This window comes from Poeciliopsis prolifica, unplaced genomic scaffold (genome assembly GCF_027474105.1).
Source record: "Poeciliopsis prolifica strain line A6 unplaced genomic scaffold, Auburn_PproV2 SCAFFOLD052, whole genome shotgun sequence".
Classification (NCBI taxonomy): Eukaryota; Metazoa; Chordata; class Actinopteri; order Cyprinodontiformes; family Poeciliidae; genus Poeciliopsis; species Poeciliopsis prolifica.
This window is the reverse complement of record NW_026562427.1, coordinates 3,680,946-3,707,758: the sequence shown is the minus strand read 5'-3', so window position 1 is coordinate 3,707,758 and position 26,813 is coordinate 3,680,946. Positions and strand designations below refer to the sequence as shown.

The 26,813-nt window shown below is 37.4% G+C and overlaps 1 protein-coding gene across 1 annotated transcript in view; it reads left to right on the top strand.

Moving 5' to 3' along the window:
• The window catches only part of csmd2 (CUB and Sushi multiple domains 2), a 222,725-nt gene that overhangs the window by 79,486 nt on the left and 116,426 nt on the right, over positions 1-26,813 (top strand). The window lies entirely within an intron of this gene.

Below are 26,813 nucleotides of genomic sequence, written 5' to 3'. Positions count from 1 at the left end.
TCCAGTTATTTCCTATGACATTGCTTATAAGAGTGTCATCTGGGAGTTTTGAATGCTGGTCAACTCTGGCAATAATGACCCAACAGTAAATGCATTTACTCTTGTTTGTGAAAAGACAAAGAATTTTTTTGTTGCTTTTTTTGCTTTCAGTTCACATGATGAACACTATGTGTAGACAGTTTAGTCTTCTGGTGAGCTATTCGACACCGACCAGAGGTTCTCTTAAGTCAGTCTGTTATTTGTGAAACACGTACGTGGTTGGTGAAAACCAGAAAACAGGATGCATGTTAAAATATAATGTTCTGTGATCTTATCTCATTCCCTGGATCTATGCGGTTCCATCTTGGTGAATAGTTAAAGTGATTGACCGTATGCCACACTCTGCAGGAATGGCAGAAAAATGTTGTTGCTGGGTTTCCCCAGAGTGAAGGCCGATGTCGGTGCCTCAGCTGGGTCACTGCTCAACCACACCGCTAATCTGCACAATCTCCAACAGCTCCTTCTCTCAAATGAAAACAAATCAACATGGAGCACAAACACGCAGGCAGCGCATGCAGAGCGTTTGTGTTGAAAACCTAGTCTTCTTGACAACATAACAAGTGTGTTGCCACATATATTCATTGCAAATCAGCTTTCCCGTATTGATTCAAGTCCCTCTGTACCGATAAGAAGAGATGGAAATAAAAAGATGTTTTTTTTGTTTTTTTCCAAACCCAGCTGGCCTATTTAAGCTTTATTGATTTAGTCTAAAATACAGAGATGTATATTTGGAAACAGTTGAAAATCAAGACTCTGCTCTGACCTTCATAAACAAAACTTAGTACAGGATAGACAAAAACTGTGACTTTGTAAATATCTACAGACATCCATCAAGCATCCAGACATTTTGTGCTTCCAAAGAATGGAGGCAAACAAGGTTTGCATACCGAAATGCTCAGAGGGACACCGACTGACGTATGTTTGTGTTAGTTGACACAAGTAGCAGCTGTTCCCTTCTCATGTCCTGCTTTCTTTGTGCACAGCAATGAAATACTACTCACCTGTCACTTTCTCACACATTGGCTGTCATTGTACACAGTGTGACACCAGGCCAACCTGAATATATTTATAAAGGAACCTTCTGAACTCTAATAAATGCACCATGACTGACCATTACGAGCTGCACTGCAGAGTGCCTCTATGACAATGCTCCCTAACAGCATCATAAACTTGAGAAAACAGGGGTGAGGAGCAATGTCACTGCGGTGAGACAAATTCAAAATAAGAGTTAGAAACCCCACAAAAAAGGTTCTTGTGTTATTTTGAAGAGTCAAATTGCAATTATTGAACCCAAAAATGTTTAACCAAGGCCACTTATTAATTTGAATAATTACTACTGGTTGCACAGGGATGTGTATTCATGAAGGTAGAGTTTGTTATTATTAATTTTAATGGCTGCTAAATGTTTCTCATTTGGTTTTTGTTTTTTTCTGCTCATTACCATCTACAAAAAGAAAACAAACAAACACAAATCCATTCCAATTTTGAGCATTTCGACTACATCTCTTACCGCATTTAAATTGTTACTTTCTAAATGTATTCCTTTGTGAGATTTAGTGAAATAGAAATCTTGCAGCCAAGGTGGGAATTGGCACCTCAAACATTGTGTGGGAGTTTTTCTTTTTTTTTTTTTTTTTTTTTTAGCAAGTGTAGGTGGAAAGATGTGGAGGACTAGTTAGCTTGTTGGAACACCTTCTTCAATTATATCGACTCGGTGTTCTCTATTGAAAACCAAAGGAAGGGAGCTTGAAGGAAAAACTGACATAGCAAACATTATTTTGAGAAGACATTGGGTTTTATAGAAAAACTGTGAAACTGCAAACTCGAGAATTTATAATAAGCTTTCTCAAGTCGTCCCGGGATGCTACTGTTCCAGTAAAGACAGAGAAGAGTCACTGCCTCTGCATAGGTCAGAAATGTGTCTGATCAGAATTTCTTCTGCTCCCTTTCGGATTTGTTTAGGCGTGTTCCCAACGAAAAGTATGCAGTGAGATGATTTTACGTGATGCCCAGGTAGGTATAGGTGGGCATCTCCTCTCCTGTCTTTGGACCGTGTCCTTGTGCATGTTATTGGTTTCTTCCACCAATAGTGTGCATTTGACAAAACACGGAAAAATGTTTTGTACATTTGTCCTTCCTAAAAATGTTCAATGAATTCAGTCAAGTATTTTTTTTGCCACCTTCCTCCATGCCCAAATAAGTCCAAGATCAAATTTAAATATGGATTTTATTGAAATCTGCCTTATAGTCAAAACTTCAGTTCTGTTTCACTAAAATCACAAAAAAAAACGTCTTCTTTAACACTGACATTGTTACTCTCATTCTTTTTAATGCCTCCCTGCTTTCCACTCTCTGTGGTCTTTTAATTAGATGACCTGATTAGAAACCATCGGCGAGGGTTTTATTGGGTGTTAAGAGAAAAAAAAAGTGGGATTAGTCCAGTTTGGGACTCAGGCAAACAGAATTAACAGTTTGTGCAACCAAGCTCTATCTTTTGCAGATCAGTGTTTCTAATATCAAAGCATTATTATAGCTGCTTTATTCTCCCCAACTGTGAGATAACCAAGGATTATTGAAGGTGCCGGGGCCGCTGAACCAGGGAAAACGGTGTTTTGCCGCAGCATCGCTAATTAATGCAATGTTTGCATGAGTGATATGAATCGGGTTTAAAGCCAATCCTTTGACAGAGGGCCAGCATGGAGGCTTTTTGTAGCTCGCTCCAAAATAGTCGTGTGTGACATGCTGCTTTGTTGTGTACAAATACAGCATGCGGTTTCTTTGTTGATCAGAAAATAGAGTTGTCAAAAGACAAAACGACTGTATAATATGGTTAACAATCACACTGTGGTCTAATTGTTGCGATTCCTTGAGTGCTATGTAGTGTAGAAGAAAGACGTTTGATATGCAGTGCCTTGAAGTTATTTCACGTTTTTTTTGTACAACTATTTTGAAATGACCTTTGATTTCACAAGCCAAAGCCACAAGTTTTTTTCCCCCCCTATATTTTCAGTGCTCCAACAATTTTCGGGACTTATCTTGAATCTCACTTAATATTGCATGAAATGATTTATCCTTTCATAAGGCAACCTTTATCATGCGATGCTCTTTTCGCTCCTGTGGGTTCAGTATTTATTGCATATACATCAGTGAACAATATATATGTGAAATGGCTCTCTAATTTCTGGAGTTATGAAGTTGCTGTTAAAACCTTTAGAATAAATTGGTGTTGTTGCTCTCCCATTAACTCCAACAATACTATTGCAAAGAGAAACTCTGCATTGTGGTATCCATTTTATTTTCTAACATTGGATAAAAAGTTGCGATTGTTTTAAATACTGTCCAGTTTTGTCAATTGCAAACTGATAGCCAATCTTAAATGGATTTTTTTTTCTGGTAGTGATGCAAGAATAAATATTTTTCTGCTTGAAGCGATTTTTCTGGGATGTTCTTCCCAATTTTTCATCTACGTAGAATCTGTGACTCTGTTAGGAGTAACTTTTATTGAATTTTTAGGTTTAGTGTCGGAGATGACGGAGAGCCTTTTTACTTATTTAATGAGGTGGAAATGCTGCAGCTCCCTTGCATGCCGGCTGATAGTGTAGACGCTGATTGTCTCTGCCTGAACCTCTTTGTGTGTAAGCTATACGGATAAACTGCAAAATGGCAGCAAGCTCTAATAAAGTCAATTTCACACTCATTCTGTCATGTTGTTGATGTGATTTTCTGTGGTTGGTCTCTCTTATCTTGTTTTTCTTCTTCATTACAGCCACTATCCAGCTTTTGTATGTGCTTCATCGTTCAATGTTTGGTTGATGCTGGGTTCATATATCAGAATCCTACACTGACCTGCTATGAGATGATATCTGTCATTTTTTGTGCTTGCCTGCGGTTCCAAATGATTAGTATATTTTTATCTTTAAGCTTAAACACATCAAATCTTTATCTCAACATCTTTTGCTTTCTGTTGTATTTTTTTTTTAATTCCGTTTTTTTTTTTTTGCTTTCTAATTGTGATTTACTAAGAATTGCAAACCCAAAATATCTGAGCCAAGCTATAGTTGAAAATATTGCAGCATTATTTGCTCACTTTGAATCTGTCCCTTTTTTTTTCCTTCTTCTTTTTTTTTTCCATTCACCCCATGCCATGTTCTTGCTTCCAGCTTCTGGCTTGGTTTGGGCTCAGAAAACCCCACAGCAGATAAGCTCTAGCTTTAGCTGTGGTTCTGACATCAAAGGTGCTGGGAGAGGGCAGGGAACAGCAGAGGAGCAGAGACACAGGACAGCAAACATTGGCATCAGTGCAGAAGGGATGGATAGGGTGGAGGGAATGAAATGAGGTTGAGCATGGAGATGTGAAAGATGAAGAGCTGCATTAACGAAACTGGGGGCAGAAAAAAAAAATTATGATCATTATTGAAGGTGCACCGAATGTTTTGGCTTTGACCTGTTGCATTGGCCTGTTAGTTTAAAATGATGAAAGAACAGCATTAAATGCCTATTTTTCCCACGCCAATAGTAGGCACTAATTATATATATTGGGAGTAGAAGTGGTTTTTGTGAGCGGTCTAGGTAGCATAATTTTGATGGTTTTAAAACAAAGTTGTTTACAATTTGAACTTCCCTATACTTAATCATTTTATGAATAGTAAGCTCAGTGAGTCACAGTTTCAAAAACCACAGCAGATATAAAGCATGCAGAAGTAAAAAAAAAACAAGTATTATTAAACAAATCCTATTTATTTATTTGTTTATTTTTTTTATCTAGGCAGCTGATAGTTGGTAAAAGATGCATACCAAAAATGAAAATGTTTCCCAGCTGAACACAGGACCAACACAAAGTATCTAAAAATGCATTTTTGTCTCTGCACGCGATCTCCGCTGAGAAAGACGTCTGCAGAAGCCAAGGCTAACACTTTTTTTCCTCTCGTCGATGACATGATGTGGTTGATATTTCGGATCGGGGCGTGTTGTCTGTGCTGTTCCACTGAATTGTGTGAGGACACGTCTTCCTGCTTCATAAACAAAGCACTTTGCTTTGCAAGTCATCATAATAACAGTGTTATGGTGCAGTGAGAGCTCCGCGAGGCGGCTGTCTGTCTGAGGTAGAGCTGTGCTTCGGCTGAGCAGGTCACTAAACAGATAGCAGCTTATCTGTTACTCATCTTTCAATGTGGATGTCAGCGTGACTTGCACTTAGCACTGCAATTTGGAGATCTATAATATCAAAAGCACAAATTGCCAAATTCTGTGATATTTCCCAATTTTCTGTATTACAAATCCTGTACAGTCTTCCTGTTATGGGCTTTGACTTGGTCTCTCTCCCTGGCTCACCATCTGAATTAACCTTAGATGCATGCTGTGGAAAATACTGTTTTCTCTGAAATGGCTTTCTGTGCTTTCTTTGGCTTCAACTCCTCTCTAAAAACGATCCTAGGAAAAGAAAACAACAAAAAAAAAACTAATACAGTTTTTTTCTTCCTTATTCAGTAACAAAAGCAGCATCAAAGAGTATTCCTACTCATGCTTAGCTATAGTGTATTCACTGAATGGAAAAGATGAGGTTTTTCCAAACCAGCCGGTCAGTGATCAGGGTCCACCAAGCCGAAAATACTTTGACTCTGGAAAAGAACTGATTTCCTGGTGCATCTTTAACCTTTAATTTCTCTGCAGGTGCCTAGTAAAACTTTTATTTGCCATCCATAAACATCATGTCGAAAATTCATTGCAAATGTGAAAACATGTTTGTTACTAGTTTTTGTTTTTCTCCCCCTCTCTTATTCATTTAATTATTTATTTGTTTGCTTGCACATACACATGATGAACTGTGACTTGGGGAAATTGTACTTCTTATTTTTCCATAACAGCCACTGTTGGAAGACTGATGGGATCCAGCGCCGCAACCCTGTGACACACCATCACATCACTAGGCATGCCCATTCACAGCTGTGTGTTATGCCGAGTGGCCATTAATCTAATGAATGTGTTACTGAAGCACAAAGTCATGAAATACTTATCAGGCCAAGCAAATGCATTTGCTGTTCTGCATTCTCATGGCATATGGTGCGACTCTTTTAATTATATCTCAGTAAAAAAGATGTAGACCTTTGAAGGGCAAAATGGCTTTAGCTCATCACTGTTGTTGACATACTGCTAAACTATCCAGCTCACACCAGCAGTGTAGAGACAGAAATTAGCAAAGTTCTTTTCTTTTTTTTTATTTTGCTTAAATCTATTTCTAAAATTGCATGTGAATAAACAAAGTGTATAAAACTCTAGACTTTAAAAAGGGAATGCTTTCTCTTTCATATGATTGTACAAGATTATTTTTATGTTTTTTTCTGACATGCATAATGCTTTCATGAAACCTAATTTTTGTTCAAATGATTTTTCTTATAACTTTAATTACTTTATTTGTCCTTGGTGTAGAACTATTATTTAACAAAACCTGTTATCTTCTGCTTTAAAGGTTGAACAAATTGTATATATATTCTTTTTTTGAAAAAGCCCATTGCTAAGTTGCTTTGTTTTGTAATAGATTTTTCAAAGAAGGTCAGCAAGAAAGGTTGAACTGAAAATGAGCAAAAACGCAATACAAGTCCAGAGTAAAACCTTGGGAAGAAAATGCATGAGAAATAAACATGATTTTGTGGAAACACAAAAATAAAAAAATTGTTTTGGAAGATCTTCAAAATGAATTAATTATTTGCAAGAAAACAAGGTAATAATGTAACAAACCAATGTTTTTCACAAACTTAGAATGTTAGGCTTCATAGTTTGATCACATCATAAGCACATAATGAACCTTTAAAAATGGGAACAACATACTTTCTTTTCCTTTTTTTTCTACCATTATTTTAGTCTGTGTAAATTAAGTTTCTTCCATCATTTTTTTTCTTCCCTGAAGCAGTTTTCTTTCCGACAGTCAGACTTCTGTCAACAATAGTGACAAATTTGAGAAAAATTGCAAAGAACTCACAATTACTCAATGTAGTTTGTGGAAGATCAGCAGACAAATAGGTGCTCTCACACACAAAGACACGCACACAAACAGGCGACGTACAATATAGTACCTGCAGCTCAGTCGTCATGACTATTTAGTGTTAGCACGCTGTGCAATTTCCATACCTTTATTGTTTCGTTTTTGTTTTAGCTTACATGAAATATGTCACACTTCAAAGTTAGCCTCCTCTCTCTGCCTGCTGTCTTTACACATATATTTTTAGTCTGACGACAGGCACTTGGTTTATTTTTAACCCTAACCCGAGGCAAGACATTGGCAGATGTGAGATTTTCACGCTGGACTAAGATGTATATGGGAAGTCTCTTAAGAGAAGGCCAGAAATTTGGAAGACGTAGTTCATGTGTCTCCACCTTCAAAATTTGTCCCTCTTGTATAGTGGACTAACATGCATTACTTTACCTTCGGTAACTGTGTTACCTGAGGTTCAGCATAAGTCTGACTGATGCTGATTGACAGCTAACACAAGGTCCCTGTCAAAGCCCCTGTAATCACAGCCACCCTGGAAAAGATGAGGCTGACACACTGTTTGATGCTCCGACAGCATCAGATTGTCACTTGCATCTGAACTTTTTAAAATTTTTTATTTATCATAGTGTAGTTAAATATAGCAAAACCAAAATATATGCAGAGCTATGCACCAGGCGTAAATCAGCCAATTGTTTTCTGTTGTGTTGAGAATTAAATTGCTTCCATTAGGCTGCGGTCATACTGAAAAGCACACCTGCTTAAAGGAAGGTTGTGTGCACTTTGCAGGCTTCTTGTGTTTTTGAGACGTATTTGTGTTTTCCTAAAGTTTCCGATCATGACACTTGAGGTGGGAGTCATATGACTGCACAAAGAGGTGGGAGTCATATGACTGCACAAAGACTCTCCGTTTGTGCAGGGACTTGTATTTGTATTTGACTTGTAAATAGTACAGAAAGCAGTTTTTGTATATTTTTTTTCATAATTTGAACCCCAATAAATGCCTTAAATTGCTTAACACTTACAGTGATGCTATGCGTTGTCGATCATCTTGTTCTATTAGGCCGTGATTCGCCTTTTTCTTAACTTATAATACAGCTTTAGTTCTTGTCAAAGTGACTCCATTCGCACTTCCACCCCCACAACCTATTCGATTTCTCTTAAGAACCTACTGCTGGGGGCTCACTATTAATGGGAAGGAAATTAATGGCAGTGCTGCTTTTGTGCTGCCATTAGCCTACTCCTGTCCCAATTATCTGAAGCTACTGCTGTCAGTCGCATTATGGTTTCTTACCAATTGTGTGTTGATGAAATAAATTTCAGTTTCTGTCCATTTTGCGTGAAGCCTTTTTAGGCTATTTTTAGGCTTTTTAGGCATCTATTTAACTGATGAGCGCTGTCAGTTTTTAAAACTGATTAAAACATGAAGCAAGATGAGAAATTGATGTCAAGTGACATATTGTGCACGAGGAAGACCGATTTCACTAAGTGCTATGGCAAGCTTTCTCAGCTGTACATATAAATGAATGTAAATGTTTGCAATGTAAGCTATGAAAATGCACAATTTATTCACTGAGGGTATGTGTGTGCACAGAAATGCAATATAAACTGCATTCTGATGCTTGAAATTGCAGACTTGAAACGATTCCCAGTCAGTGGGATTTGTCAGAGTTGGCATCACTTATGTATTTCTGTTCCAAAATCATGCAAAATTGAATAACTCTACACATCCAGCGAAGTGAAAACAGCTGCTACTCAAACACAAGCATTATTGTTTCAATTTTTAGAGTTTAGGAAGATTTTTCTGCTGTGAGATGAGAAATGGTCAGAAGCTTTATGCTCAGTTTTGTAACTAGGAAAATAAGAAACTCAATGAATCCATTTTATTTCTGCAAAACTGAATACCATGATTACTTAAACAGAACTAGCATGGCTAAATATGAAGCTGCTTTTAGTTTCTGAAAGGGTTGGCTCTTGGAAGCTTGTATAAATTGAGGTGCAGTTTTGGACTTCATGTTGATGCCAATTGACTAATGCATTTGCAGTTTATGACTCAATGGTGTTCACTGAAATAGAAACGTTTACACAAATTTGACTGTCTGCTATATATTCTGTCATTTTAGTCGTACATATAATTGAAATGTGTGACATGTCGGTTTCTCCTTGAATTAGTAAGATATTGTCTCTGAATTGTACATCTTTTGAGAACAGAAAACTATTTTATTCTATCACCGTCCCGTATTCATTCTTTGGTTTATGTCTACAAAATGGCCTGCATTATACATTAATGACAGAATCTCCAGGGCTTTGCAGTCCACTCAGTGACCACCCATCTTAATGACATGGGCTATTAAGGCTTCATTAATCCAAAGTGAGGGAATGGGGATGGAGATAAAGTCTGCCCACATACTGCAACCAATGCAATGCTCTTTCACTCTGCCTTCATTGTCGTCTCCAATGCCGAACCATGGATTCATTCACGCCGAGCTTACATGCAAGCCACTATCGATCTGTACTACTAGATCGATACTTTTCAACTTAAAAGTGGCATCTTTTTCTTCATGTGGTTTGCATGATGAGGGGGTGTGAGTTTGAAGACATCTCTTCGTTGTGCCAGATGCTAACATGTGCTTGTTCTAAATAAAAATGAGGACATTCTTCTTTAATTTGCAATTTTGAGATCCAATGATTCACTTCCTGCTGAAGAGCACCCGAGTGGTTGAAGACAAATCCACAGAAAAGCCGCATCAGGCTCTGAGCCGCATGGTTCAACGTGTGAGAAATATAGTCCACAAAAAAAAAAAAAAAAAAAATGTATATATTTCTTAGACACAAGGGAGCCGTATAGGGGGAAAAGTTATGACAATTCTAAAGGCTCCTGACCAACAGGGGGCCCTCTGCAATTCATTAGAATTTTATTTTATTTTATTTCTTTCATAGAAATAAAAAGAAAATAGGGCCCTGTTAATTACAAAATTAATCATATTGTGTTTTCTAAAATAGTTTTTAGCAATACAAATCAAATGTTGCCCCTCCCAGTTGCCCCCTCCCATTTCTATATATATCTATATATATATATATATCTATATCTATATATATCTATCTATATCTATATCTATATATAAATATCTATATATATATCTATATATAAATATATATATATATATATATATATATATATATATATATATATATATATATATCTACCAGAGGCCTGGGAGCTTGAGGGTCCTGCGCAGTATCTTGGCTGTGCCAAGGACTGCACATTTCTGGACTGAGATGTCTGATGTTGTTCCTGGGATCTGTTGTAGCCACTGCTCCAGTTTGGGGGTTACTGCCCCGAGGGCCCCGATGACCACAGGCACCACTGTGGTCTTCACCTTCCAGGCCCTCTCCAGTTCTTCCCTGAGGCCCTGGTATTTCTCCAGTTTCTCGTGCTCCTTTTTCCTGATGTTGCAATCACTTGGTATTGCTACATCTACCACAACGGCTTTCCTCTGATGTTTATCCACTACGACAATGTCTGGTTGGTTCGCCATTACCATTTTGTCTGTCTGGATCTGGAAGTCCCACAGGATCTTAGCTCTGGCGTTCTCCACCACCTTTGGGGGTTTTTCCCACTTTGATCTCGGGGTTTCCAGTCCATATTCTGCACAGATGTTTCTGTACACTATGCCTGCCACTTGGTTATGTCGCTCCATGTACGCTTTCCCTGCCAGTATCTTGCACCCTGCTGTTATGTGCTGGGCTGTCTCAGGGGCCTCCTTGCACAACCTACACCTTGGGTCTTGTCTGGTGTGGTAGATCTGGGCCTCTATTGCTCTGGTGTTTAGGGCCTGTTCCTGGGCGGCCAGGATGAGGGCCTCTGTGCTGTCCTTGAGTCCAGCTTTTTCCAGCCATTGGTAGGATTTACTGATATCAGCCACTTGGGTTATTTGCTGGTGGTACATCCCATGTAGGGGCTTGTCCTCCCATGATGGTATCTCTGGCACCTCAACCTCCGTTCCCTGTTGTCTGAGACATTCACTGAGCACATTGTCTGTTGAGGCTTTGTCCCTGATGTATTTATGGATCTTAGTTGTTTCGTCCTGGACAGTGGTTCTCACACTCACTAGTCCTCTGCCTCCTTCCTTGCGGCTCGTGTACAGTCTCAGGGTGCTGGATTTGGGGTGGAACCCTCCATGCATGGTTAGTAGCTTTCTAGTCTTAATATCTGTGGCTTTTATCTCCTCCTTTGGCCAGCTAATTATTCCAGCAGGGTATCTGATTACTGGCAGGGCATAGCTGTTTATCGCACGGATTTTGTTCTTGCCATTGAGCTGGCTTCTCAGGACTTGCCTTATTCGTTGGAGGTATTTAGCTGTGGCTCCTTTCCTTGTGGCCTCATCGAGGTTGCCATTTGCTTGTGGTATACCTAGGTACTTGTAACTGTCCTCTATGTCTGCTATTGTTCCTTGTGGGAGTGAGACTCCCTCTGTGCGCATCACCTTCCCCCTCTTTGTGATCAGCCGACCACACTTCTCTAGTCCCTGATGTATTTATGTATTTATTTATATATATATATATATATATAGATAGATATAGATCTATCTATCTATCTATCTATCTATCTATCTATCTATCTATCTATCTATCTATCTATCTATCTATCTATCTATCTATCTATCTATCTATCTATCTATCTATCTATCTATCTATCATCTATCTATCTATCTATCTATCTATCTATCTATCTATCTATCTATCTATCTATCTATCTATCTATCTATCTATCTATCTATCTATCTATCTATCTATCTATCTATCTATCTATCTATCTATCTATCTATCTATCTATCTATCTATCTATCTATATCTATCTATCTATCTATCTATCTATCTATCTATCTATCTATCTATCTATCTATATATATCTATCTATATATATATCTATATATATATATATATATATATATATATATATATATATATATATATATATATATATATATATATACACTTCTGATCAAAATCTTAAGACCAGTCAAAAAATTGCAAGAATTTGCATTTAGCATTATTGGATCTTAAGAAGGTTCTAAGTAGAGCTTCACAATGTTAAAAGAAGAAATCAGCATAAGAGACAAAAACATTTGAGCGGGGAATTAATTGAAAACTGCATTTATACTCAAACATAATTTTTTCAGCTGATCAAAAGTTTAAGACCATAGCTCAAAAAACCTCCAAAACCCCCCAAAACAGAAATCAAAGTGCCAAAAAAAGGACTCAGTAATGAGTAGCTCCACCATTCTTGTTGATGACGTCAAACAATCGTTTAGGCATGCTTGATGCCAGTGTTTCCAGGAGGCTAGTGGGAACATTGCTCCAAGTGTTGAAAATGGCTTCACGAAGGGCATCCACTGTCTGGAACTGATGTCCATTTTCGTAAACTTCCCTTGCCATCCATCCCCAAATGTTCTCAATTGGGTTTAGATCCGGGGAACATGCAGGATGGTCCAAAAGAGTGATGTTATTCTCTTGGAAGAACTGCTTTGTCAGGGCATTGTGAACTGCAGCATTGTCTTGTTGAAAAACCCAATCATTACCACACAGACGAGGGCCCTCAGTCATGAGGGATGCCTGCTGCAACATCTCCACATAGCCAGCTGCTGTTTGACGCCCCTGCACAACCTGAAGCTCCATTGTTCCATTGAAGGAAAACGCACCCCAAATCATGATGGCGCCCCCACCACTGTGCCGTGTAGAAAACATCTCAGGTGGGATCTCCCTGTCATGCCAGTAACGTTGGAAGCCATCAGGATCATCAAGCCAAAACTTTTTCTCATCAGAGAAGACAACTTTCTTCCACCTTTCAATGTCCCATGTTTGGTGCACACTTGCAAAGTCCAAACGGGCAATTCTGTGGCGTTGAACAAGACATGGCCTTTGAAGACGTTTTTTGTTTCTGAAGCCCTTCCCTTGCAGATGCCGTCTGATGGTTATCGGGCTGCAGTCGGCACCAGTAATGGCTTTAATTTGGGTAGAGGATCGTCCCTTGTCTTGACGGACAGCCAATCGGATCCTGCGGTTCAGAGCTGGTGAAATTTTTTTGGGTCTACCGCTTGACTTTTTGTTCCATAACCCTCAGGATCATTTAAAAAATGCAAAATGACTGTCTTACTGCGTCCAACCTCAGCAGCAATGGCACGTTGTGAGAGGCCTTGCTTATGCAGCTCAACAATCCTGCCACGTTCAAAGTCAGTGAACTTTTTTGCTTTTGCCATCTGGAGGTCTTGACAGTGTAAAGACTTCACAGAACATGACATGGAATCCAGATTTTTGCACAGCTTTTGGCTTTTAAAGACTATGGTCTTAAACTTTTGATCAGCTGAAAAAATCATGTTTGAGTGTAAATGCAGTTTTCAGAAAATTCCCTGTTCAAATGTTTTTGTCTCTTGCACTAATATTTTCTTTTAACATTGTGAAGCTCTACTTAGAATCTTCTTAAGATTCAATAGTGCAAAATGCAAATTCTTGCAATTTTTTGACTGGTCTTAAGATTTTGATCAGGAGTGTATATATATATATATATATATATATATATATATATATATATATATATATAGAGAGAGAGAGAGAGAGAGAGAGAGAGAGAGAGAGAGAGAGAGAGAGAGAGAGAGAGAGAGAGAGAGAGAGAGAGAGAGAGAGAGAGAGAGAGAGAGAGAGAGAGAGAGAGATAGATATATATATATATATATATATATATATATATATATATATATATATATATATATATATATATATATATATATATTAGAGATAGATATATAGATATAGAGATAGATATATATAGATATATAAATATTTTTTTTATATGACATAGAGAGAGAAAATAAAAACAAACGTTTCCATTTCTAACCCATTTTTTCTCCAATAGTGGTGGGTACACTGTGTGAGATTATCAATCCATTTAGCATAATTAGCTCAGCTTCAGATTACTGTTTGCCTCCATTTCACTAGGAATTAAGGAAAAATGAATTAAGGAAAAAAAAAACAACATAGTCATATATTTAACTTGGACCTGTAGCTCTTATCATTACTAGTGTATTCCTAACATTTATCCAAAACTGAATTCACACTATACATGTAAACATATCTAGTAGAGCCCATTCTAATTGAAAAAGTGAGGATAAGGGTAACATATTACCTCATTTTGTTGGAGAAAAAGTCTATAATAATGTTGTACATGTAGTATGCATGAACACACAGACATATCTCCCAAATTTTTATTGTTGTAAAAGAATTATTGAACATTTCAGTCGTAAATGGACTAATCTGGAAATATTTCATGTATTTTAATACTGTTGCAAAGAACTTACTGACTTTTTTTTTTTTTTGCCATAGTTCAAGCCTGTATTCAAATCATTTACATATATCCATTTTAATGAGCTGCATGGTACTGCCCTCATGTGCGGTCCTTATAATCTGAATAATTGCTCGTTAAATAAGTGGTGGCATACATCTAAATTAGAAACAAAAGTTCAGCAGAGCAATTTCTTATTATAATAAAGTATAAGCTTGAAGAGTATGCAACAGTCCTCAGCTGAACTGCAGTTGCACTATATATGCTCTTTGCAAAACAGTTTTGTTTTTGTCTTGGGAATAGAACAAGATAGATGCGAATGCAAACAAGATAAAGACAGGGACTGGGAAATGATGCTGAGAGGCACGTTTTTCCTTCTGTGTTCTGGCAGAGATGTGCAGCTTGTTAAAAAAAAAAAACAACAACTATATTTAAATTGAATGCAACACCGGTGCATCTGAAATGGAGCTCAACAAGGACTTGTTAAAGGTAGTGTAAAACTGCACATCTGTTTTTAAGACAGTGTTTATTACATGTATAAACTTCTATTCGATAACTTTCTGATGGTTGCTTCTCACCGTAACATGTGATGGATGCTCCACAGATCAGCTGACAGGTGGGGTGAAGGGTCACTGTTGACTCAGGAGGAAGCAGATTGAGTCATTTTAATTAGATGGTGGTTTTATGACAAATCTATCATAGTTATGGGAGATGTATAAATGAAAGCTCATCTCTTCTACCTTGAGGTGTTTTCCATCCTTGCTGCTGCCACTTTAGTTGATTGATGACGTTAATATTTACCTGCAGTATCCGCTCTACGGTGCAGAGGGTGATAAAAAAGTCTAAAGCGGAAACACGGAAAATAGGTTAATACCTGTTTAAAGTTGAATAAAATATAGGCAATAAAAAAAAAAGGTATATGAGCCATGCTGGTTAAATGTTTTTTTTTTCTTTTTTTGACTGGAAGACCAATAAAAACTAATGGAAAGTGACATCAAGCTGTATCAGCGAGCGTGAATATCTCCGCTCTGTGCCGTCTAATGGAGGAGAACTTGGCCCACTTCCACTTTCCTCAGATAACTTTGAAGTGCAACTCTGCCTGCTTTGTACGGCGTCTGTTGTTAGATATGTGAGTGAAGATCAAACAGTGCTTTAGCGGTTTTAAGATAAAACGCTTCTTTCAACCTGGACTTTAACATGAACGAGATCAGAAATTTAGACGTCAGATAAAATTCCAAGGCATCACAGTTTCTCCGAATTGGGTTGCTGCAACAGCTGGACCTGCTACTTATCATGGTTGATGGACCACTACTTAACTTTGCAAATACTTTTAAAGAATAAATAATAGCAAAAAGATGAGACAGTTTAGGTAAGAAGCTTTTTGGTGGAGGAGTGCAGAAAACCAAGAACGTAACTCAGATTCGCGGCCTTGTTGGACTTCTTGAGTCGGCGCCTGAAAACTCCAATGACCTGTTGTGTTAAAAAAGAGATGCTAACCAAAGGGGCTGACAGGGTTTCCCTATGTTTCCTGAGGCAATTAATATTAGTGGAGTGTATTTTATTTTGCATTGCTGATCAGGTTATATCAAAATTGCTTATTTAAGATGCATCAATTAATTTGCTAAATCAGTCAATTTTCACTTGATTAACTGGTTAGTGTCAAATAATGAAATAATGGAGAACTTTATGGAACATGATTCATTAACTGCATGAATCTAATAATTCCCACCATTTTCTTTCTGCAAAACATCAACCAGCACCAGCAATTTTGACTGTTTCACTTAATGCAACAGAGCTGTATCAGATTTTTCTCTTTTCTGGACTATTGTCCTTAAAAACAAACAAAAAAGGTGTCAATTCCATGCTACTATAACGATTAAGACTTTGTAATGTATGGCACTGATATGAATATGGACGTTTTTGTTTGTTTTGTTGCTAAATCTCATTATATTGTTAAGTGGATACATGTTTCCCTAGAGTTCTTTCTATCTTCTGTCAGCATAAAACTGTGTGACCTAGGCGTGAATTTAATCGGATATCCACTCCTGAGAGGATTGTCAACTTTCTGGACAATTTTCACTAGTGCATAATCACACTCACTGTAGCATGACAGCTTCCAAATTGTTTGGAAATTGCATTGTAATGCTTTGTGGAATGATGGGCAGCAACAATTGCTTTTCGGAGATTATGGCTGACGTCTTTCCTCCCTGGAACCATACTACAGCGGCCTGAAGGCTCCAGAAAGGAGAATTGTTAGAGGTTATTTTCTTAGAGAGGTGCTTAAACTCACTAATGATCGGTTCATCAAACCCGTCTGATTTCCTCAAGTTGCCTGTCGTCTTCTTAATTCGACCAGAAGCAGTTGGTGTGTATTTACCTTTTAGCACTGTCTTTTTACTTTGTAGAGGTTTGTGTGGTATTCATGCACCACACGGACATTTATGATGTTGGTAATTATGCACCAACATTATTAAGTTTTGGTCACAGAATCGTGTTTTATAAACTGCTGGCTTTTACATTAAATCTTAAAAAAAAAAAAAAAAAAAAAAACGTTAGGACAATCATTTCTTTATGTTTTACTTTCTGTGAAGATGGCAGCTTTTGTTAAAAATCAATTATTATAATCAATCATCAATTATTACTACAGCTGGTATTTCGTCCGACCAGCCAAACAAGCTCTTTTATGGACTGTAGCGACTACAGTGACTTTATGCAGAACGTCTTTTCCACAGTTCTGTATTAAGTAGAGGGTTAATGATAGACATGGCTTACAAGATCATTTAATACATGATATTTGGTTTATATAAAAAAAAAAAAAAAACAAGATACAATTTTGGAGAAAACAAATGAGTCTTTTGAATTTTGATATAAGTTTTCACTTGCTTCTGTCACCTGCTTTACTTGCCTCTGGCGCCGCCACCAATTTTCTTTTCACAGAAAAACTTCCTCCGTCAGCTTTGCACACTGGTGCGCCTGTGAAGGTTGCCGTTTCTATTTTGAGCACTTCTGCCACCTGGTGACCGGAGGTTTGTTTGTCATTCACGCATAAATAGGTACTCTCGTGCTAAATAAGTTCTCTTGCCTCTCAATTGTCAGATTGTCCAAAAGCTGTCAGACTGATTCAAAACAAATCACCCTTTAGCCTACCACCTAATGGAAACCCCATACTCAACACAAATGTTAGCCGTTAGCCGCCGGTTGTTACAATATTTTGACGGTATTCACAACCAGCCAGAAAGACATGGATTTTTAAAAGGGTCAAGGACTTGTATATTTCTGAGAACAAGCACAGTGGTAGCTTTCGAGGTGGCTTGATTTTACCCACCTTTTTAACCAGCATATCATCTCTCAGTGTGACATATATCTCTTTTTTGTGTCAGACAAATAATGAAACGAGTGACTATATACCAAGCGCTGCAATTATTTGCAAGCCGTACCCTAAACAAAGCCATGGGGAACTGTACCGACAGAGAGGGAAGGATTACAAGGAGGTTTAGCAATAGAGGGCAATGAATCCCTAATCTCTTCAAAAAAAGGCTGTGAAAATCAGAGGTGTTTGTGAACACTTCCACTGAATAAAGTCGTCCTTTCTCTCACAAATTAGCGGAAATCTTTGAGCTCACAATAGAATCGCTATGTTTGTGACTTTCCAACTAATTAAGAAACAAATGCTCCGAGACCCATTAAAACGAACTCGGAGAGAGCGAGAACAATGGAGACGGAGAAGCAGTGAACACATTTGATGTGGCCTTGTTTTGGAGGCTGCATGAGTGAATCGTTCGTTTCTCTCACAGCAGTTAGTCAATTGTGTATTTCCTCTGAACTTGCATCACTGTGAAACAACTTTTCTCCTTTATAAATTTTGTGAGGACTGGTTAGGGTTGTTGAAATGATTTTGAGGAGTTTGACAGATTTTATCATCTTTAAAATGTTCTGTTTTTCTAAAACAGAAAATGTTTCACTGTGACGTGGATGCAACAGCTATTGATGAAGAAAGCAGTTTGACTCGCTCTTGAACTTAAAACACTTTCAGGCTACATTATTCGTACAGAGGAACATTTTTTTTTTCTTTGCCAACATTCCTTTAGTTTCATTAAAAATACTGTTGCTAATTTGATGGCAAACTTTCTTGCAGATTGTTTCAAACACACCTCTCTTATTTAGAAACGTTTTTGATTTGAGCTATTCTGTGAATCGCATCGAATAACATTTAGTCTCATTAATGCACATCATTAGGATTTTATGTGATTAACCAAACAGAACATGGAACATAAAGATGAACCAAAAGAAAACGACTCGAAGATCTACAAAGTGTGACATTGTAGCGTGATATTCAGTGCAGCAAATTGCCTTCAGAGGTCACCTATTTAGTGATGTTTCTGTCTTTGTGTAACTTGCTCATTATAACTATGATGAGTGTATCATATTTGCTTTCAGAGGCTTGTTGGAGAACAGTTTGAGGCCAAGGAACACAGACAGGTCAGGGATAAAGTTATGAGGTGTTTAGAGCTGATTAACAGACTACGAAAAGGTATCAAAAGATTAAACAAATATTATAAAGCTCCATTCAATTCATGGTTTGAAAATGAAGGGAAAAAAACACAACTGCAAACCAGGGCTGCGGCGATGTAGCCGAAGAACATATCACAATATCAGCAGAATAGGAAATTGATACATTTGTCTTTCTAAGCTTTCAAAATACTGTCAAACTGGCATGTTTATTTATTTTTTATTTATTTATTTATTTAATGTAGCAAAGTCTGCACATGTTGCTCTAACAAAGACAATACTGAAAGAGGAAACTAACTGGGAATAACAATAAAACGGTTTCAGCTCCAAAATGGATTTGATCTCACTTTGCCACCCCAGGCCTCAACTGCGGATTATAATCATCCACAAAAGTCACAGGTTTGTACACTATGAGTTTGGATGCCTTCATGAACTTGCCCTGCTGCATTTCAGTCAATTGTACGTTTTGGCCCATTTTAGATTTTCACCAAATTGTCGCCTCAGTTGTTCTACGGCTAAACTAAAAGATAAAAACAGTCCGTTTGCCTCCTGTTGCTCATCCACTCACGAGGTACTAAACTGTCTTGCTACTTTCTTCTGTCAGGCTTTTGAGCCATTTCAAATTCGTTTTGCTCAATTGCCTACAAGTGCATGACCACTGGCTCTTAGATAAAGATATGAATAGTGGACTTTTTCATGCCTGTGTGTGATTCTTCAAAATGCCACAATAGACAGTGGGAAATACAGATGAAAACAGAAGGCAAAACTACAACAAGTCAGAGTAACAGGAAGTTTATCATTTAACTGCTTGTCGTTTTCCTAAATGACATTTCATGCCATGACTCTCCTGGGGAAATGGCCACTGTATTTTATTCTAGTTTGATAATACTTATTGGTCAGGTTGAGATGTTCTCATTAGCTTTTCAAGTTACACTGGAAGTAATTTTCTGTCATTTTCCCAAGCGTCTTACCTTGTAGATGTTTGTGTGACTTTGCTTTAATCTGATGTTCCTTCTCCACGTGGAAAGCGGCCAGGAAGTTGTGCAGTGGGTAATGAGGAAGGAATCAATGGCAACTACCAGGAAAGATAAGACTACTTAGGGAAATCTAGGAGTAAATGTAGCAAATGGATGGTGGGGTTGGCCATTACGGTTAAAACTTAAGTGTTTAGTTAGAAGCTACTAAATCCACAGTTTGCGGGTTTACACACTCGTACCCACTAATGTCGAATCAATAGAAGTGTCTGACCTTTTGAATGTTACTGTTTCTGCTTCCTCCCTTCCTTCCAGGATCAGTTGGGCTCTCAAATGTTCCTCTCATTAAAGCAGCCTCTTGTAAAAAAAACCCCAAAAACTACTGGACAAATAATCTGACATTAAACATAGACAGACTCTATTACATCATTTAAACACACTGCTGTTTTGCATTTTTATTAAACAGCTTCATGCTCTTGCTTCTATGATATATATTAAGGACTCTACTCTTTAAAACAGTAGAGCCTTGGGGTTTACACTTTCAGGGCTAGCACACTAAGTCTGCACTATTGAGCACTTTTGATATAAAATGTTTACTCTTTTTAAAGCCACATAGGTTTGCATGCCATTAGGTTTTATGATTTCCAGTGCGCTGCAGTTACAGATGGTCTGCTGGCAAATCAATCATACACTAAATGACCACAATGACCTGAAAAAATCTGTGAGAATATAAGAGGCGTTTCTCAATGATGAAATCAACATATGCTACATAAATTTTATAGTTGTTGCATTTTGTTCCTGCAAACACAATCATCTTACCTTTGCACTGTATCCAGCCATATAGTACAGAGACTCTGCTCTCTGTACGATAAACATCCAGCGATAAACATATGGAATATTGTGCTAATAATTTATGCATACTTCTTTAAGATGAAGAACTGAAGTACAGTGATGTTTGGTTGACATCTTGTCTCATTCTAAATGTGATCTATTCTTTTCATTTCGACTGCACCTGTTTGGTGCACTTCAGTTCAGTCCTGCCCACCACGGAGATGCACTTAAAATGTTCAAAACATGGGTCAAAAATATTTCCAGTGAATATTTTGCAACATACAGTGCAACGCTGCAGGAAGATGACTCTGCTTTTTTTTTTCCTGTTTCACCAAGAGAAACACAAAAGTCGCTAGAAGTTTTGAGAAAAAAAAAATAAATCAAATGTTGCTTTCTACAAAAGTATGTTCTCTTTTCTTTTGGCTGTTGCTTTTTAAAAAACTCATATGTTTGTACAGGTAACAGGAATCTGAATGCATTTCACAAAAGTCACTCTCTTGCATGTTGTGAGTCATCCACTCGTCCTAATACAAATTATTAATCATCAGTCACTAAAAGGGATATTAAGGTTCCTTTATCGTGCATAAATGGCTAAATTAAGGAGTAATTTAATGTGTATTGTAAAGAAGTAATTTGTAGATTTTCTGTGTTGCCGAGAGAGGTCTGCAATTTCGGTTTGGTTCTAAGAAAACAATTGTTGAACATGATAAATGGATGCAGACGGTATAAGAAAATGTTATTATTTGTAATTCATAAAATAAATTAAAAAAACAAATAGGCCTGAATTTGAGTCACATCATATGGCAACAGAGAGAGAATTAAATACCTTTTGGTTACCTCTGCTGACAAAGTTGACATTTTCTATTCTCAATTTTGCAACATAGAACAAATGAAGAAACCGCAATATAAAAAGAGTTGCTGAATCTTTACCAGGTTTTTGAGAAAGTGTCCCGTCATTGTCCTATGCACTTTATCAATAACAGAACACATCACCGTAGAAATTCCTTGATGAACCCGGCACGCGTGAGGCAATGCAAGCTTTTAAGGTGTCAAGGAGAAGCTCGATATGACAGACATAATGATCACTTAGAGCTTTGGCAGAATACAGGAAAACAGACAGGGGCGCACGCCCGCGACCTCTCCACAGCAACGTCTGAGTAAACCCTGCCCTTGGTGGGAGCAGTTTATGGATGCCTGCAGAGTTAACAACTTGGCTTTTTACTCTTGTTATTCAAAGCGGTAGGAATGAAGTGGTTATGAATAAACACCACGTAATGATACTGACATAGACGAAAGGTAACATGGGCAAATTAAATCTTGAATCATTAGCAGTGAGTTCAAAGCAGGAAGGCTGAATCGATTCTGTCTCCATTAAAATGTCTTAATGTGGGAGGGCCGACTGAAGTCGAGGACAGTTCGAAAGAAAATTCTGACATCTATGTGCTCGAATGAACAAAGCTCTAAGTTTCTCTTTTAATAAACACAGAATCCCAAGTATCTCATATGTCGTTTATAAAGACTTAATCAAAATCATGCAGAAATAAATCAAAACACAGATACTTCAAAAGCTTGACGCCAAACGTACCGATGTACTTATTTAGGGATGCCGAGACGTCGGGGGAATACAACGAGCCGTGTGTGTGTTTGGGAGGATGTGACAGTTTTGCCAGGTTCAATATCATTAGCATGGTTTCACCTGTCTCCTCGCATACTGCATCATCTGAGAGTCACTTTGAGAAAGCCCCTGCTCCTGAACACCAGTCACAGAGCAACACAAATAAAAACACGGAGAAGACGAGGATGCAAAATTCCCAACATTGTATGAATACCAAACATAAACTGACAGATTCTGAAATTATTAATGTCACCAAAACAACTGTATGAAATCCTGTTTTGAGAAGTTTCAGCATTTCATTTGTTTTACGGTTTTCTTCTCGCACGTTGTTTTGCATGCTTCACCGAACATGACTCGCGAGATGAGCAGTAACGGTGACATGGTTAAATGCTGGAGCTGTTACCGGATTTATTCATTGACACTCGTGGGGAGACGGCTTTGTTTAGAGCCAAATCCTAAATCCAACTAAATAATTCAAAAGTAGTTGTTGAGAATGATGGTATTTCTTCCATTTCATTGCCATTTGTGTTAGCTGCCTTCCCTAGCCACACATTGATGGTTCCTTTGGAGCCCTTTTCTGTCTCTTTATATCTTATGCCTCCTGAAGCAGAGAATTGTAATGTCCCTGTAATCAGCCCCGGGATATTATTGGAGTTTGTTTATTGTTGTGTTTGATAGATCTACATGGAACACTCGCTTATCACAGCTGCTTTTAAGTATGACCTTGGAAGCTCATTTGCGTTTGTTTTTTTTCTCCGTTAACCACGTATTGAATCCTGCCTGTGATTACAGAGAGACACGTTCATTGTTTTATAGCGTCACCCGATTATTGGTGTGTTTACCATGTTTATCAGCTTGGGAGGTGACAACGGTCAATGATGCAGGGTGTGTGATGGATTTGACGGAAATTAACAAAAAAGAAACTGAGGAAATAGTGTGTACTTCAACTGCGAAGGTGATCCACGATATTAGGAGTGTATAATTTCTTCATCAGCTCTCATAAATTTGTATTTGTTAAGGTCTTTTTCTAGCTTTGTTGCGTGTTTCTTTTATTTACTGAGTGATTTTATTCTGATTAAGTCCTTGATCATTCCACTTTTTGGTTAGAATGAAACAGTTTAACTGAATTTTTTTACAGATTTAATATTCTAAGAAATTGACTCAATGTTTTTCTTTAGTTTTAGTTTTTTTTTTCATTTAGTGGCACACCAATCCTTTATGAGCAATGACTTGTGACTAACAGGTGATGTATCATTATACATTGTTTTGAGTTTAGTCAAATCAGAACAGCTTTGAAAATAAGATTTTAGCTTTTTTTATTTTTTATTATGGACTCTGAAGTGCATTTGTATTATTTTATGCTGAATGTATTCCCAATTTCACAGAGAAGGATAAAAAAAATAAAAAATAAAATTGACCTAAATGAAAAATGACTGTAGAAAATGATTGATCTTGAAATGCTAGATTTTACAAGCTTCTTTTTTCCTGCAATATCTGCATAGAATTCACACAGCACACCAACTCATGTATTTATGTAGTTATGATAAATGTATTTATTCATTTGTTTGAAATTTTTCTTTCTTTCCAATTATTGAAATAACTAAATAGACCCTTAGTAAATTTTTATTTCTCACTTTGTACAGTCTTGATTTATTTATTTATTTTTTTTTCTGAAACCTAAAAAAAACAAATAAGCCCAAAAAATAGGATTTTACTTGAGTAGGTATTTCTTTCCTGCAAGGGATCATGTAGGTTTTCTGGCACGAGGTAAAACTTATATCGTAAAAGTGAAGAATAAAATTGCGTTTTGGATAGTAAGTTTGTGTAATTCCAGTGCAATCAGCCTTGACTGATCTTGAGTTTTTAACGTACTTTACCACTTCACTGAAAATGTGTCTTTTTTTTCTTATTCAGTGAAGAGGAAAGAAAATTAATTAAATGGAAAAAGTGAAATTTCATCCAAGGCAACAGCATTTCCTTAAAATATCTGAAATAGAAGTCAGTCTTGGAGTCCTAATATCCATACCACTAACTATGAATTTACCTAGAAAATAAAACATCCGCAGTAGCTTTCAAGCTTTCTTTTTTTTGTGTGTCATATACGTGCTCCAAGCAATTTGACAGAGTAAATGCTTGATCAAAGCACTTTTACCCTCATGTCGTTGCTGTCTTTAAATATGTAGCCCAAGTACTGGATATAAAGCATCTGGTTGTGGACTTAAGGATGCTTGATCGATCAGGCTTTTTACATTCCAGGTTATTTCAAGCCCTGGCGAACAAAGCTTGCGGTTTTTAGATAGCCGCTTTTCACTGATACATTTTTGTGACCGCAGGGAGCCTTTTAGAGGGTGATGAAAAATGATAACAGACAAGCAAGAACTTTTAAAATGGAGTACAAGAGTGGGAGAAAAGATGAAAAGTGTTCTTCCCAAAATCGCGTTCTTCGCAAAAGGAAATATCCTTTAATCAGTGTCCTATTATATGTTCTTTGAGGCCAGGAGATGTTTTGTGGGAAGAGGAAGAAAGGAGTCTCTCAGAAGATTTAACAACTTCTTCTGATGAGGCCAAAGGTCTGCCCATGAATAACACATGAGAAGTGAAAGAGGAGGAAGAAGAGACATATTGGCTCCGTCGAACCAGGGAGCGTATGGTTGGAGTAGACATGTTGGCTCTGAAGGGTCTGTAACATTTCTTTTTTTTTTTTTTCTACTCTGCACTTCATTTCAGGAAAAAAAAAAAAGCAACTCATGAGACATAATTGCCCTCTAGGCCTCTTGTTGTATTTTGGCCTCATCCTCTCGAGTGAGTGAAGGCTTTTATTGATCACTTGGATAATATATGTGTATATATTGTTAAAGTAATAATGATTTGGGTTTCACGTTTGTCGCAGAAGTGGTTTCTTTAAACTCCTTTGTGCTTTCCATGGCTACATCTGAAGGTCACAGCAACTTGTCCATTTCCTTAACATTGCCATTCTGGGCTTTCAAGTCGTCGCTTTGCCTCATAAGGAAGCAATGTTATCTCAGGGAAAAATAGTTTGAAAGAAAGAGTAAAAAGCAGAGTGTCTTTTATTACACTAACTGTTGCCATAGGTGTGGTGGTTTGAACATTTTCGTTTACGGTAATTCATATGATCTCATTAAAATGCTGAAAGTTTTGGCTTTAAAGTCACTGTGACCCTGAGGTCTGCTGCAAGCATCAGTTTCTGCATACTGAGCAGAGCTCTGATTGATCTCCCTAAGTGAGAGCAATTATTGGGAATGTTCTTTACAAAGAAACTGCCTCTCTTTCTTTTAAGCCCAAGCAAAACACCCACACACAAATCTATGTCTCTTCATCACATGGTATATTAAAATGAAACTATATATATAAAAAAAAAAAAAAAACTTTGAAAGACTTTGATCTTGATTTGGAGCCGATGATCTTTGGCTCCTCAACTCTGGCCTTTGCTGATTATGCATAGAATAATTTGACCTCCTAACCTTTGAATGGAGAATAGCAGTCATGAAATGCATAATATAAACTAGAAAATGGACACTTACATCTATAAAGTTTGTAAAACAGGACGAGGGTGGTTTGTCTAAAATCCTTCCAATGAGTCGGAAGTTAATTTATGTCAAATTAAATGGAAATTTTATTGGTGCTTGTGCAGTTTAGTCAGTCAGTTTAATGGATGCCTATGCATTTGCATCCGCTTCTCTTGCTTACTTTGGGCACAAATGACAGCGGGTGTTTTTTTTTTTTTCCAGATTGAGTTAAGGATATCCTTCAATAATGTAGGATAGCGGACAGTTTGGCGTGGAGGGGAAAAGTCCATTAGCAACTTTTGAAGGACGTCACAGTTGGCAGAGTGAAAATGCATGTTGTGTGGTTAGACCTACATACACAGTAGCTCTAGCTACTGTGTATGTATCTAAAGTTCGCCTGAACAATGAGCTTGAAATTTAGCAGGAAAAAGCAAGAAATGAAGAAGAAAATTAAACACTGAGCTCTCTTCATCTGAGATGTATCAATATTTGTTTCATCCTTAACTCTTTTTATCATCTAGAGTTTGCCTTAGGAATCAGTATTTATCTACATCTTCTCTGCCAACAAGATTCCAATTAATTTCACATTATTAACTTTACTGCTTCATGACTCTGTTGTGACCCGGCCATTTGTTCAAGAAAATTGGGTGGATCACCCTGTTCAAGTCATACTCCTGCATTTGCAAATGAAGGCTCATTTCACGTTTTACACTGTTTTTTTCTTTAACATTTTGTTTGGTGTGTACTGATATGGATGTAAAAGACAACTACTTATGTGAACATTGAGTATGAACCATAGCTCTTTTCATATCAAGCCACATTGTGGCGTGGTTATTCTTTACATAAGAATAAGAACAAAAACACTGGCCTTTTATTTTGTGGTGAAAACTTTATCTATTGTAGAAATCCCAAACAATCAGAAAAATGACACATCATGCAGTGAAGCTGATAAAAGTTCTGTGCGCACTGCAGAAGTACAGTTCGTCCTTGACAT